The 15,289-nt window shown below is 38.4% G+C and overlaps 1 protein-coding gene across 6 annotated transcripts in view; it reads right to left on the bottom strand.

Annotated features, from left to right (window-relative positions):
- NAALADL2 (N-acetylated alpha-linked acidic dipeptidase like 2) overlaps positions 1-15,289 on the bottom strand; it is a 413,787-nt gene that overhangs the window by 373,609 nt on the left and 24,889 nt on the right. For 2 of the 6 annotated variants that reach the window (XM_039713919.1, XM_039713914.1), the window contains exon 1: positions 2,956-3,026. The exons of 1 other annotated variant lie outside the window; for it this stretch is intronic. The gene's annotated coding sequence lies outside the window, so the exon portion shown is untranslated. Of the gene's footprint in view, positions 1-2,788; positions 3,027-5,068; positions 5,089-14,490; positions 14,554-15,289 lie in introns of those variants that run through there. 3 more of the 6 variants (XM_039713917.1, XM_039713918.1, XM_039713915.1) reach the window with 3 other exon arrangements.

Raw genomic sequence — 15,289 nt, 5'->3', positions numbered from 1 at the left:
TTTCCACCTCCTTCACCATCTCACTGACATTTATGTATGGAGTCCATTCACAACTTAAAATATGTACAATTACCATAGAGCAAATTAAACTTCGACCTGATAGCATTACTTTAATCAAAGCCTAGTTGCAGTGTGTGTGGTGAGGACAAGAATCTTGAAACACACCTCAGTTGATATTAGGAGTGCAAACTCAGAGTTTTCCTTCCAGTTCTAGGAATTATGCTGCTGCAAGTGTTCAATGCAGGAACATTTGATGCTCATGTTTTCTTTATTACAAAAATAAATAGGGAAATCTGTACTATGACAGGGAACTTGCCTTGCAAATATTGAAAGAATAATCATTCTGGGACCAGAAGCAGACAAGGAATTTTAATAACTGTAAGAACAGGCAACATGATACCACCTATTTCAGAAAAAGGCCACTGGCTTAAGGATCCAGTGCTTGAGCACACTTACTCTGGCATAACTCTTATCTGATATATTCCATTCTTATGTTTTCCAACAGTAACACATTTTCTGTTGTTCAAACTCATTTTCTAGTGCTATATCACATATCTTTCAATGAAACTAGATGACAGCACTGAATAGATCATGGTAGCCTCAGGCTGCACTGAAATTAGTATTTTATCCTCTGTTAACATCAGTAAATCATTTGTATTACAATGATAAGGTTTTGTAAGAAAAACAAACACACAAAAAAAACCCCATACAGGCATTGCTACAAGAAGCCTGAATCCCAGCTCTTTTGCATGCTCTAGCATCTTCTGAAAGATGAAGCTGTTGAAGGCACAGAGCAAATGTCCTTTGAAGAGCAGCTGAGGGAGGTGAGGGCGTTCAGCCAGGAGAAAAAGAATCTCATCACTTTCTACAACCACCTGAAAGGAAGTCCAGGCCAGGTGGAGTTGGTCTCCCAAGTAACATGAAAAAGGACAAGAGGAAACAGTGCCAGGGCAAGTTTTAGACAGGCTATTAGGATAAGTGTTTTCACTGAAAGGTGTGTCACACCCTGGCACACCCAGGCTGAATCCCCATGGCCAGAGGTATTTACAAGATCTGGCGCTGGGGGACATGGGCTTGTGGAGGGCTGGGAAGTGATGGGTTAATGGCTGGACTTGATGATCTGATTCTAGGCAAACAGGCTTGATTTGAAAAAACTAAACCATCTGCTGTCTTACTGATCACAAGACAATTCCATCTCACCTCTGGATGAAAGCTGGCTAGTAAGTCACGCTTGGGAAGTTCGCAATTAGTTACTCTATACCATAATCTGCTAGACAATATGCAACATAAATTGAATAAAGATCATTTAATTCCTGAAATAAGAGAGAGATGGGTGATCTTCATGAGTTTCAGAGCAGTTTGCTTGACAGCCTTCAGAGAACCAGGGCAGCAATCCATGGCTCAGCAAAACTTCCATTTTTTCATTGCATTAATTTGTTTAAAGAACCACCCAAAACCTTTTGAGAGTATTGTGGAGGCTTCCAGAAGAAACGTTTTTGACACCTTCAATTTGAGGATGCAGACTAAAAGTGTAACTTGGAAACCTTTTACAAAATTTTTCCTGGTATATAAGATCTTTAAGAGTCTCAATTGATGGAATCAAGGACTGTGATTCACTTTCAGTATCAGCACTTTTTCCCTCTGAGATTCATTCTTTGCTGAAACTCTTTTAAATTAGTGTAACAAAGCCGAGCACAACATTAAATCACCTCCCAAGCATATCAATCTCGGTTACCAAAGAAGAAAAAATAGAATATATTTCAAAACAAATTCTCTGGAAGTTTCTTCTGATTGATATCAGATCTCTGAAGTTAAACAACCCCTCATATTTCATTCCTAAAAATATACAGTTACTCCTGGTAACCTTTCCCAGTTGGACGGAAAGCAGGAAAGGCCAGATTCTGGCCTCTGCTCTGGTAAGGGAGTACCAATGAAAAATAATGAAGTCAGCACGCATTTGGAAAAAAAAATTATTATTTAGCTCCGAGGAAGGTTGCTTGGTAATTCAGACAGGTGATCTGGAGGCACAGCAGAGCAATAATGACTAACATCACATACTAGAGGGAGTATAAATTTTAATGATACCACTCATAAAACTCACATTTTAAAGGTTACAAAACAGAAACAAGCTTACAAAGAAAACACATAAATCATTCAAGGTGTCAGGTTCCTATTCCTTAGCTATTTTAAGAGCTAACGGCCTGTCCATCACTAAATAAACTGGAATATGCGATACTCATTTATGCAGGACTGAAAAGGGAATGTACACCAGAGTTCAGCAACCATTCACCCCTACAGACTCTATTCTTAACAACACAATAGCAACAGCCATGTGTAACTTCACTGATTTATTCATTACTAGACAAAATGAAACAAAAACACTTGACCAAATTCACCTACATCCAGACAAGATCACAACAACACATAATTAGCACCATAATTACAAGGACTCCTAATCCAGAGACATTAATGCACTTCCCTATTTGCTCATACACACTTCATTGTAGGCCCTTAAATATAGGGCATCAACAGAGGATTAATGGGGCATTCCCATCAACAGGCCAGATTACTTTCATCCCATGCAGACGAATGAGAAACAGAGGCTTATATTATCATTTTTAATTACTGTAATTGGTCTGCAATTGCAACTGCATCTATTGTTGTCCCTATACACACATTATCAACACAGACCAATTTAAATGGCTGGTTGGGAAATGGCCACTCAAGGCCAGTAAACCACTGTGCACAGTGAACTTTGACAGACCCATCATTCAAATTCACAAATCACCTTTTGAGCTGGGTTTTACAAAAATGACTTGCAGTTTGGCTCAGTGGTCATTTCTCTTGTTCACAGAAGCTGGCACCTCCATTTCACTGACAGTAACTTCCACCTCCACAACACAAACTCCCTACTCCAAGGCTCCCTTCTGGGAGCAGCACCCAAGCCAGGCTCACCACAAAAAGCTTCCACTGTAAAAGGCTTTCTGCAATCCATCTCAGAGATCAGGCCTTCAGGATTTGGTTTTCAGAGCTCTGTTTTTACACTGCTTTTTTTTCTTAGTGTCATTTATATTTGAGCTGTTTAATGGATAACCCGAAATTGATTTATTCATTTTTTTCAGAAGTAGACACACATTGAAAGACACTTGAACAAGGTCGTTTTGCCTTGCTGAAAAGTCCAACAAGATTATCAGTAAATGCCTTATCCAAAATCCTCCTATGTCAGAGTATTTCTACTGGCTGGATTTAATACTGAATGCAGATTTGGGATCTTTTCTCAATCCAAACTGGAGTGCAGCAATCAAACACTCGACTCCAGAACTCTCCCTGGCGACACTCATGGGATTTCAAACTGCAACCTCACATTGGAAATTTCTGCATCCAATTACCACTTATCAGAGGCCACCAATCTCTTAAACTTTAATGGTTAAAGAAAACTCAGTGTTTGGTTTACAAAGGCAATAAACACCTTCATGCTTTCAATAAGCTCTTTGCCTTATACTGTGTTTTTAGTTCAGGAATCTTTTCCTGTAGCTCTGGAGGAACTTTATTTAAGTAAACTGCTAACCTATTATTTTTCCAGTCTTTGTTTTCTCTAGGAAATTATTTAAGAGGAAAACCCTCGAACAGTGATCTCAGCATTCATACAGCAGTGAACTTCAGATACAGTAATTGCATAGCTGTGAGCTATGACGACTTTCCCATGGGGGAGAAATGACCTGGTAATTCACGAATGACAAAGTCAAAAGTAAGGTAAGCCGGGGAGGGAAAGGATTTCCCCCTAGGATGAGATAAATATAATTTCTCACAGCAGTGTATATGTCTCTTAAGCCTCAGGTGGTTTTAAGTTAATGAGATTAGTTCCAGCAGGCAGTGAAATCCCAGGATATAGGAATTATATTTCCGCAGTTTTCACTTCATCCAGCAAGCACGGTGGAGTCAATCTTTGTGTCATTTTGTTATTGTCCTGGTTTGGGTCTTGTTCTCAGGTTCAAGCCTGGCTAAAGCACCTCATAACTTTGACTTAAAAGCTTAAGCATCATGTAAAGAGTGTGTTTAAATGTTTAAAAGGGAGGAGAGCAGCACCAGGCTTAATCTGCAGAAAAGGATTTTTTTGTTTAACTTTTCAGATGTGCTTTTATTCAAAGGAATTTGTTCTTGTACTTTTACTAAACCAAGGTCACATGCATTTTTATCCTGAACACAAAAAAATCCCCCAGAATGCACTGCTGTAAGAACACAGCCTTTAAAATATTTACACCCTAAAAAGATGGACATTAACAGGTTTGGATGCCTGGCTAGTTCAGTATTTTGGTAATAACCAAAAAGAGCTCCTATCCAGTGACCACCGACTGGATGTACAAGCTGCAGTTTCACTCCGGTCCTCAGATCTGCTGATACAAGAAAACCTTCACTCCTTTATACAATTACAAGAGCTGTAAAGCAGAAGATTTTAGAAGATTAAAAAAAATAAGGTCAGATGATAACACTGATTTCCACTAAGAATTCCTTGACAACCAGCCCTATTTTGACTTACAGTCACTGCATAAGAATAACTGCTAATTTAGCAATTGTTTTACACTCTAGGTACTATTTTTAGCTGTGAATTTAAATTTAACCTTCTTGACATCACCACTGTAAAGAAAATGCAGAAAAATCCAGTGTGCCAACATACTTCAGGAAGCTCTTTCCCATCCAACAGGGGAATGACCTTTACTCCCCTCCTGAAACTGCACACACATCACATCAAGAAAATGCTCATGTTAGTCGCAGGCCTCTTTCCAAGACATTCTGGTTAAACTTCATATCCAGAAAGCACAAGGAGGAATTATTTTTATTGGGAAATTTATCCCCAAAATACAATATGAACTCTATAAAAGACGTGCTAGAATACCCAAGTCCATTACAGGAAAAGCTGTGTTTACTTTAGTTTTACCTTACAAGCCTGACTTTAACACAGGCAAATCACACCCACACAGACATCACTGAACTTTTTTGTCAGTTTTATTTATTTATTTCTACTCCTGAATCTGCCTTCCCATTCTGTGTCAAAACACCACCACATTACCTTTACTCTTCATCCTGTCCAGAGATGTCCTTCTTTAGGCTTTAAAACTTCATTACCATGTGCTTTCAGCTACATACAAAAAGTTCAAGCATCTCTTTGCCAAAAGAAAGAGCAAGCTCCATCATAGCTCAGTGAGCAGTGGAGAAAATTCAGAATTAGGAGACTCATTTCCTTTTTCTCTGGAAGAACCTCAGCTGGTACAAACAGGTAACATGTAACTAAAGAGAGGCAACATCAGCAAATGAATCTGAGGACAGAGGCCAAAATCTGACCATGAACCGGTTTCTGGAACAATTCCAAACTCTGGAAACTGATACACTGGATAAACATCTGAGCATCCAGTATCCACCCCTGTGTGGGCTGGCTGAACTTGGAAAAATGCAGCTGCACAGGGATGTAGTATCACATACAGGTGAGATAATAATGCATTTGTCTGTAAGACACCCAGATGTTTGCTTACTTGCAAAGTAAATACACCTTTGTTGTCAGGTAACCCCAATGTGCATTTCCACACGTGCATAGATCACATGCAGATTTCAATTAAACATAACACACAAATATGAATTTCAACAATACAAAAAATGAACTACCAGTGTAATTACTCTGGAAGCACTGCAATTATGAGTGTCATCAGAATGCATTATGCTCTGTGTTGGCAAAAGAATTATTTTGTAATGGGTCAGAGAACTCCTTTCCACACACTTTAATAATCAGCACAAAAGATTCAAATGTGGTATCTATTTTAAACCTCTGCCATCATTTCACTGTCAGCCTCTGAAAGAAACAGGCCCACTGGAAAAATACTTCCCAAAGTATGAAAACAAGGTGGATTACCTTAAAATGTTTTCAGAAGAAAGTAAAATGCAGCGGTCTGCAAGTATCTGCATTTCTTTTAAGGTCAGGAAGGTCAATTAAAATGAACAATTTTCGTTTCTTGCACAATTACAATTCAAGCCTCATACATAAATACCTGCCACAGAAAAAGACTTTAAAATAAGTGTTCATTCGTAGATGAACAATATTCTAGAGGATTTTTGTAGGAAAAATAGTGCAGCTTTGCCATTATACTTCAAATAGTTAATGTGAGTTCAAGTGGCCTTAATCTACTCTGACTAGCTCTTTAAAAAGAAGAAGTCTAAATGCTTGCTTTAACCGTACCTTTCTCTTGGTCAGTTCCACTTTTGCTATGTGCAATTCCTTTGCTGAAAGAATCATTGCACAGAAGCTCCCTTACAGAGCCTATTATCAGCATCTGGCTGGAGACAGCCCAGAAGCATTATGCTTCTTGAAAAGCAAAAATGAGAGAGTTGAACTCTAGCTTTTCGCAAGAGCAAGGAAAATGGCCTGGTTTTGAGAACATCTTGCTGCACCGCTCTTAGCCAGCAAAGAACTGCAATTTTACAACTGCATGTGACAATGGATGCTCTCTCCTCCATCCAGAGGGCCATGCATCCCTAGAGCTAGCTGCATGTAAGTAAGAACAAAGTTGTGCCCTGACATTTCATTCCCATGGAGCAGACACAGAACGGAGCATCTAAACCAACACTGATGCTGTAAATAAAGGGACAATTCATCCACTTCTGTCCCAGAAGGTGTGAAGAAAAACTCCTGCCTAGCTGTATGTATTTATCCTCTCTATTCTTTGTTTTTTTTCTTCTCCTTACCTATTTGCTTCTCTCTTACTGTCTGCAACATTAAAAGAAAAGTATTACCCTAGAAAACAGAGTGTTTTATAGAAAAAAGGGGACGAATTTAATCTCCACTGTATTGCTCTAAAAACGGTGCAAAGGGCATGTATACTTAAAGAGATTACACACAGACAAACTTTCGTGCAGAAACAGAAAGTAGCCTTAATATAAGTGGGGAAATATCACAGAGTTCAGTGAGGAAATTCCACTCTGAACTTGAGCATAATGCAGGAACTCTGTCTGGCCTAGGACAGAGCACACCCTGCCTGACTCTGGCATGACCGAGTGATCTGAGTGATGCTAGAGAATGGCAATACTCAAGCTTCTCAATTTTGCTTGCATTGCAAATATCCTTAAACAAGATTACTTTTGAAGAAGAGAAAAAAAAAACAAACAAAAAAAAAACAAAGCAATAAAACATATAAAACATCACGTTTGAAGTCTTCTACTCCCTGAAAGTTTTGTTCCTAACTCCAGAGGTGCCTGGACACATCAGGAAAGAATCAGCTTCCTTCTGCTGCAGGAATGCAAGAGATTAACCTAATGCATGAATGGAACCTTGTTTGGGAGAGGAGAGAGATGCTGGCATCAGCCTGATTTATATGAAAGCAGACAGGCTACAAAGTTTAAGGATGTATGAAAACTGTACGAGACAGTTTTGTGATTAAAAAGGAGATAATGAAATGGACAGAAGTTGTCAAAAAAATATTTCATTTTGCTTTGCTTACTGAAATAAGTATTGATGGATACATTCCCAGCTTCATTGCAGTAAGCATTAGATTAGGGCTATTGAGCTAACTCACTGTGATGCATCGCATGACAGCAAGAAAAATTAAACAGTTCAAGCCACGATCTTGTCAGATCTCAGAAGGCTGGCAGGACATGAGTGATCTAACAGGGAACTTCCACAAAGAGCTGGGAAACACAGCTGGGAATTCAGCTCCTGTCTCTGCTGAGTACATGCTCTACAAACTTGGTTCTGGTGGCTGAGGCTTCACTCAGGCTTCTGACCACAGAGATCTTTAACAAACACCAGTGGCACCTTCTGTGTGTTCGTCCTCTCTCAAGACAGAACAGCTCCAGCTAACACAGCTCACACAGACACAAAAACAAACGCTTTTGTGGAGTCCTTGAGTGGAGCTGCTCAAGTAACTTTAATGACAGGTAAGACCTTCTTGGTTAAAAACCAGGGCAGTCACAAAGAGAGTGGTCCATCAGTCTTCCAACAAGAAATGCCCTTCACTTCCCATGCTCAGAAGTGCTGCAATGTTTTCTGCACTGCAACTACTGAGTGGCTGACAAACAATTACCCACAGCCAAGATTTCTGAACCACCAGACCACAAAATCTCCCTAGAACTGCTGTGTACACTCCGCATGTCAGGATGTTGCACATCCTTCATTAAAAGGACCACAGAACCACATGAAAACAACAGAGGGAGTCCCCTTGCACAGCAAGCTTAGGGCAGGAGTTCCCACACACCAATGACACATTCCAGCAGCTGAAGAATGGTCTATTTTAAGTGACAGTGTGACAATGCTCTGCAAATGTTGTACCAAGGTTTACCCTGCAATATTAAAATGATTGTGCAGATTCTAGTGGAGGATATTAAATACTGCTCTAGTTCACTAATGGTTTTCACACCTTAGATTCCACTAAGGTGCCTTGGTCATTTCAGAGGACACAGCTCATGTTAATTAAGTCTTGTGTACTTGCCTGCAATAGTGTCACAATCCTTTAACCTCAAAAACAGGCAACAATCTCTTTTAACACCATTATGTAAAAATTATCACATAAACATTAGCAAGACTGCTCCAGAACAAACTCAAGCAAGTTCTAATTTTTCTTGTTTTTAATTCTTTCACCAACCTCACTCCACTGTGAGTTTTCATGTCACACTGACTTCATCACTTTGTCACAGAGTATAGCATAAATGTCCCATTCCACTACAGTGGAAAAAATTTCTGTGCCCAGTCTTAAGCAAACAAGCAGGGAACATGACTTACTTTTGATATTAAGAGATTGATAACTTTGACTTTTAAAACTGTACTTGGTGTTTCCCTGATCTTCACTTCCCATAAGAAAGGTAGAAAATCCTCATCTGCAAATTGCTAAAAATAATCAGTTGCAAGATGTGACCTTGGATAAAGCAATGTTAAATTGGCCAGCAAATTTTTTGGAGGCATCACTGTTATTAACTTGCAATTGTTTCATTTCAGTCTGCCAGTGATGCTTGGCAGGTTATAATTTTTCATTTTCTCACTTGGCTGATGCTCACTCAAGTAGAGATTATGGAAATAGTGGTGGAGAATTTTTACAAAGATTTTTCCCCTTTCACTCAATCATATCAGGATTCAAACACAAATTGTCTCTGTGGGGTGGGTTACCTCTGTAACAGGATTACTGACAAAGATCCTGTCAGTGTTCCAATGGCAGGAACAGTTCTTGCCTCATTTGGCAAGAACTCATGGGCTCTCCAGTGCATTAATGGCCAGCTGGACAACTGCTACCTGCTCAGTGCATTCCCACCAGCAATGATGTGGCCCAACTTCACTTCTGCTTTAATAGTTAATATACAAGACAAGTTCAAAGCTTTAGTTAATTGGTATTTTCCCTTGAGGTCACTGTCCTTCAAATTATTTTTTTTTAAAACCACTGATCCCTTTCTACTAAGAGTATTCCCTACTCATGACTAAGTTTCTTTGCCTCCACATCACCTTCCCACTATCTCATCATTTCCTTGCCATTGATTTAATGCATAAAAACTGTAATGAACAGCTCCTCCCAGTGATCATCCTGGAACAACACTTCCTATTTCTTAAGCATGTGGGTTCTTTTTTTTCTTTTTCACTCCAAATATCCTCTGTTCACAAGGAAAATGTCCAGAATACAAATATCTGACTGAACATAAACAGATCCAAAAATGTGCTATTAAGTTGTGCTGCCTTTGGTGGTGAACCAAACGCATCCTCCTGCCAGAAGATCCATTTTGTGACAATTCTCTGACTAAAAATACCTGTCCCCCCAGCAACTCTGATCCAGGAATTGTACATGACATGCTGTGAATATTTGCAGCCCTTTCCTCATTACCAGAAAAGATTTTTCTATCACTATTCTCCTAGTCAGAGTTTGTGCAGGAAGGGAACAGCGAGGGGAAGTCGAAGAACACATTAAAGGCTGCACACCAGAAGCATCAGTCACCACACAAGGCATCATCATCCATCAGAAACCACACTTCAAACAAAGCTGGAGACACTCTGAGATTTTTACTACTGGAAGCAGCCCAAAAGGTATTAAAACATTCTGACAAAACATGCCATTGCCTTCCTATTTATCCATTTTTAGCCTTCCTACTCAAGACATGCATATTCATTACAAAGAGGTAATCACTGACCTGAGTGCACAGGGAAACAAGCTCATATTTATTTCTCTTGCCTTTCTCTTTTTTAACTTTTCAAGTATTTTCAAGTGTTTATTATCCTAGCAACTGTGTCAATAATGAAATACATGGCAAGACTGCCACTGAAAATAAGCTTCATCATTCAGTCAAAGAGATTAAAATTTTGGCTGATAACTAGAGTGACATAGTAAGATTTCTAAAGTCTTATGACGATATAAAACTATTAACTCAGATCTAATTCACTGCTTTTTATTGCATTTTCTGAAACATCTTTAGATAGACAGCATAACATCACTCATTTTATAGGCAGGGAACTGAAAGCACAGGAAAGAAAAGTAGCAATGGACAAGGCCATATAGGGGGAAAGTGGCTGTATTTTAATAGTGACCAAGTCTTCAAAGTTCATTCCCACTTGTGTTCAGGTATTCATATTCTAGACATTTTCCTTGTGAACAGAATATATTTAAGTAAAAATTAACAATAAGAATAACAAAATAAGAATTAAAAAACAAACTCCAAATAACAAAAAAAACCTCCATTCTTCAAGTGAGGCAATTTCCCTTCAGTTCATTACTGCATTTCCAGCAGCCACACAGTCCACAGAACAACAGATAATGTTCAGGAGCTCCCCAAGAGCCTATTCCCAGCTTTGACAGAGCTCAGTTATGGGATTCCTGGCTTACAACCCATGGAAAGTTGCTTTTAACATCTGCTGCTCCATTAACACATCCAGCAACACCATGAAATCGGCAGACAGCCCAGGGAACTCCATCCCCAGGGCATCCAGCAGCCTCCTGGGAAGCTGCAGCAGGTAAGGAATTCAGCTGGACAGCATCCATCCTGCCTCACTTCATGGAGGTGCAATGCTGGTCTCACCACACAGAGTTTGCAGAACTACAGAACATGCAGTCAGATAAAATATTTTATTAGGGTCAGAATTTTTTTTCAATTAACTTGAACTAAGTTGGAGAATATATATTTCAGAAATATGTAAATATGCTATTATAAGTTACTGTTTAAGCAGGGTTATTTGGGGCTTTACATTTTTTCATTCACCTCTCAAACTGGACTTGTTCCATAAGCTGATTAACACTAATTTAGCTCTGTTAGTGACCACTCGTGCCAGTCAAAGCATATCATGTGACGGAGGGACAACACAAAACAAAAAAGGACACAACTGAGCTGTATTAGTCAAGGCTGAATTTCTCAACACAACACTGCAAAATGCTCAGATCTTTCCATACATTTCTTTCCACCAAATTAATTCTCTTAAAAACTATCAAATTTGCATCAAGTCTGACTTCAAGTCCATTGAAGTCCAAGAGTTGACACGTCTGGAACAGACATAAATTACATTCATAGGCAGCTACAGCTCTCTGACAACCTCTGCTAGTTAAACAGAAACAAAATTTGATGTAGTACTAGAAGCTGAATTTTAGAAAAAAACAGCCTTGAATCTTTATGCACCTGCCTAAAGCTAATAAAACTCATGCATAGATCAGGAAAAACCAAATTCAAATAAACTATTCATGAATCTTTGTTACTTATACATAAGGAATCCAATAAAGCAAGCTACTCTGGAAGCAAAAAATGCAATATAAATGTGTTCCAGCTTCCTTTGCTGGATTTTTTTAAAACCATATGCCACCCATGCTTTGCCCTGTGGCAACATGTTTCAATAACTCGGACTTTTCTTAGGTATTCATTATTGTACAGCAATCTATTCTGCATATGAGATTCTACCTGTGCAACAAGACAACAAAGAACCCACTTTCTCCTCCTCAGAGCGTCTTTCATTATGAAATAAAAAGATTTCTCTGATGTCTGCTGATGCAGGATAACACAAGTTTTGTGCTGTCACACCGGTGTGGCAGTCTCACTATAAGAATTCAAACACAGCTCTCAGGTCACCCTAAATGCACAAGGAATACATGGAAGGGGCCCTGCACATGTGAGAACTGGGGCTGCTCCCATCAGCTCTCGACCTTCAACCAGCCAAAGTCAGCCCAGCACTAAGTGGACAACCCTGACTCTTCCAGATTTTGTTCCAGCCATTTGTGCAGCATTTACGATCTGAGTTGGCCAGCGACTGCAGATCTTTATTCATGACAAAAAGTAATTATCTCCCCACAAGGAAGTGAAGTCTGTGAGATTTCAGCAAACATTCTTCATTAATTTGTTGAATTAGCAGAAGAAGGCATATAATCGCCAATATTAATGCTTTGCTGAGCAAGAGCCCTGACTTAAGCACTGGGTGGTCACCTGTAAATCCAGAGATCTAAATTTCATTCTCCCCAATTTAGCTTAATTAAAGCAGTCACTACAAAAGCCAAGCACCTCAGATGATTTTTTGATCAGTACATGCACCAGGTAAAGTCTTATTTTGCCTAATGCACCCACATATCCCCACCATGGAAAATGGGGCTTAAAACAATGTCAGAAGAAGCCCAAATAAAAGAAACAAAGGTTAGCGGCTGAGGATGAGGAATAAATATTGCCTAGAAAGACACTAAGCCATTAATGAAAACAGTTTCAGCATGTATTTTAGTAGTAAGTTATTTAAAGAAAAATTCCAATATTAATATAGAGTTCATGATGGTAAAACCAACCTTTGAAAAAAAACAAACCACACATTTTCCAACGGTTTAGCTTCATTACATTGATTGAAAAATCTTGCATATTTTAGGCTGTGTTTATTTATTTTGTTCAAGTCTAACCTACTGTCCAGTCCACCTCACACAGCCAAGTGAGAACACAAAAAGCACAAAAATTACAAGTCTTCAAAAATGTCCCCTGGAAAAGGTCTAGAAATCTCTCATCTTAACAGAATCTTAGATAAACACTGAATCCCTCTTTATTTCATAGTGGTGTTCTTATTACAAAGCCCTGATAAACCACACTCAGTACCAAGTCTGCACAAAGTACTCCCGATTAAATTATTTTTCACTGGCCCTTCCTTTTAATTTTTAACCTGCTGCAATAACTAACAAAATACAGCAGAGAGCTCTGCAGAATCTGATTAGTACACCAGGGTTAAAAAAAATGTTCTGAAACAGAAATCACATACTGGCCTGCATGTTATAGTCAGTGCCCACAGACTATCAGAAATTAGGTTTTAAACAAAGCCTAGATTGAGAAAAGATTACCAGGAAAGACTGAGGTAATATTTGTATTAGCTTCTGTACATTCAAGAACTTCTGGGTGCATACAGAATGTCCCTAGGAGGCTCCTATATCTAGACTTCCATCAATGAATAATTATTCAGGCTTAATCCATTTCCAGATTACTTTTTATTTGAGAAATATCTACCCAAGTCTCCACTCAATATCAGAGAAAGGGTCAGTGTGCATTTTAAGGCAGTTTGCGGGGCGCATTTCATATCATTGCAAGGCAATTTCCTCTATACAGTTTCAAAGAAAATTCTGTTCTTTTGCCACGCCACTTTTCCTCACAAACCAGTAAAACTTTGTGTCAGGCAGCAGTCAATCATTTAAACAGAGGTACATTCACATAGCAGGTAAGAACACTGCACATTGCACAAGATAATTGAGTAAAAGTTTCTACAAGGAATTCCTCCAAGGCAAGAGATAAACAATAAATGGATTAATATTCCCTACAGAGTACTGTAATAGTAATCTTTGAAGTTTCTCTACAGCTTTTAGTTAATTTATTCTAGAACCAACAGTGTAAATGCAAGCCTCTAACAGAATAAAAATCAAATTCCCACAAAAGTAGTTTAAGATCTAAGTATCTTGACAGTTTCCCTTTAAATCACATTTATTTCAATCCTGAAAAACCAAATTACTTTGATATATTTCTTACACTGACATTTTTATGCCTTCTCAGGCCATCAGAGATATTCAGACTTTTGAACCAGTACTTTAAAAAAATATGCACTAAACGTCAAGAATTTTTTTTTTTCTTTTTTTGGTAACACTTCTATCTCATCTTTCTAGGAAGTGTCATTACTTAACTCCTTTCAACCAAAATAAAGAAAAAGAAATGTCTCCATTAAACATAGAAGGAATTTCACTTCAAAACTGAATCACACAAAGTGTCTGCTAGAAAAAGGAAAAAATTACTTAGGCTTTGCCACTTAAGAGATTATAGATCTAGAAAGATATTTTATTCTAGAAGGAGGGAAAAAAAACAAATAAGAAAAACAAAGAGCAGAAAGTAGTCCTTATACATCAAGTACTTTTTCTCAAAAACACACTTCTGTTTCTCACAAGATTAAGTTTTTTCAAGTTTCTCATCTATGCTTGGATGAGCAAAATACAGCAAACAAAACATTCTGCCTTTTGAACCAGCAACAAGAACAAGCATTTTACTCACAACAATTCAACTGTAATTTGATATTTACTAATGCTTTTTCCATTCCTTTCAAGTATTGGAACACAAGTCTTTTACTGGAAGGAAGGCTGGAGAACAGCAGAGAAATTCACCCCACCCTTGCAGAGGCTGTCAGTCCCTCTGCTCTGACACACACAGACAACTCCTGCAAGCCCTGATCCATCAGCAGCTAGGAAACAAGCACATTTCAGTCCTAGAGTGTGTAAGAGAAAACCAAAACTTTTTTCAAAAGGAAGACTGTCTCAGGTTACTGGCACATAACTTGAAATAACAATTCCGTAATTCTTCAAACTTGCTATTTCCTAAGAAATGCACACTTCCTTTAACACAGCCCAAATCCCTCTTAGAACAGGCACACAGAAAAATTCCTATAAATATTCTCTATAGCCTTTCTGGAAACTATTTACAAACTCAGAGGCCACAAACCTATCTGATCAAGATTGTATATCTATAAATAAACTCTTTATTGTCTCTGAACATCAGTGTATAACTGCTACACATATGAAAACATTTCATTTCAGTTCCCTGTACTTAAAAGTACATCAATAATTCTTATTTGCAAGAACCATCTTTACATTACTCTAAAGAAAAAAGCAGCAGATACTCCATTTTCCAAACAAAAAGGAAAAGGAAAACAATAACTTTACCAAAAAAACCAAGTCAAACAAAGCTAAAACTCCACACCTGTGCCACAGAAGTATCCTACTTGGAACACATATTCCAGGAATATTTTTGTTCCTGGGACTTTCTGGTTCTCAACTGCTGGATCTTTGAATATTCA

This window comes from Passer montanus, unplaced genomic scaffold, assembly GCF_014805655.1.
Source record: "Passer montanus isolate IOZ18808 unplaced genomic scaffold, ASM1480565v1 scaffold29, whole genome shotgun sequence".
Lineage (NCBI taxonomy): Eukaryota > Metazoa > Chordata > Aves > Passeriformes > Passeridae > Passer > Passer montanus.
This window is presented reverse-complemented; position numbering and strand designations above follow the sequence as displayed.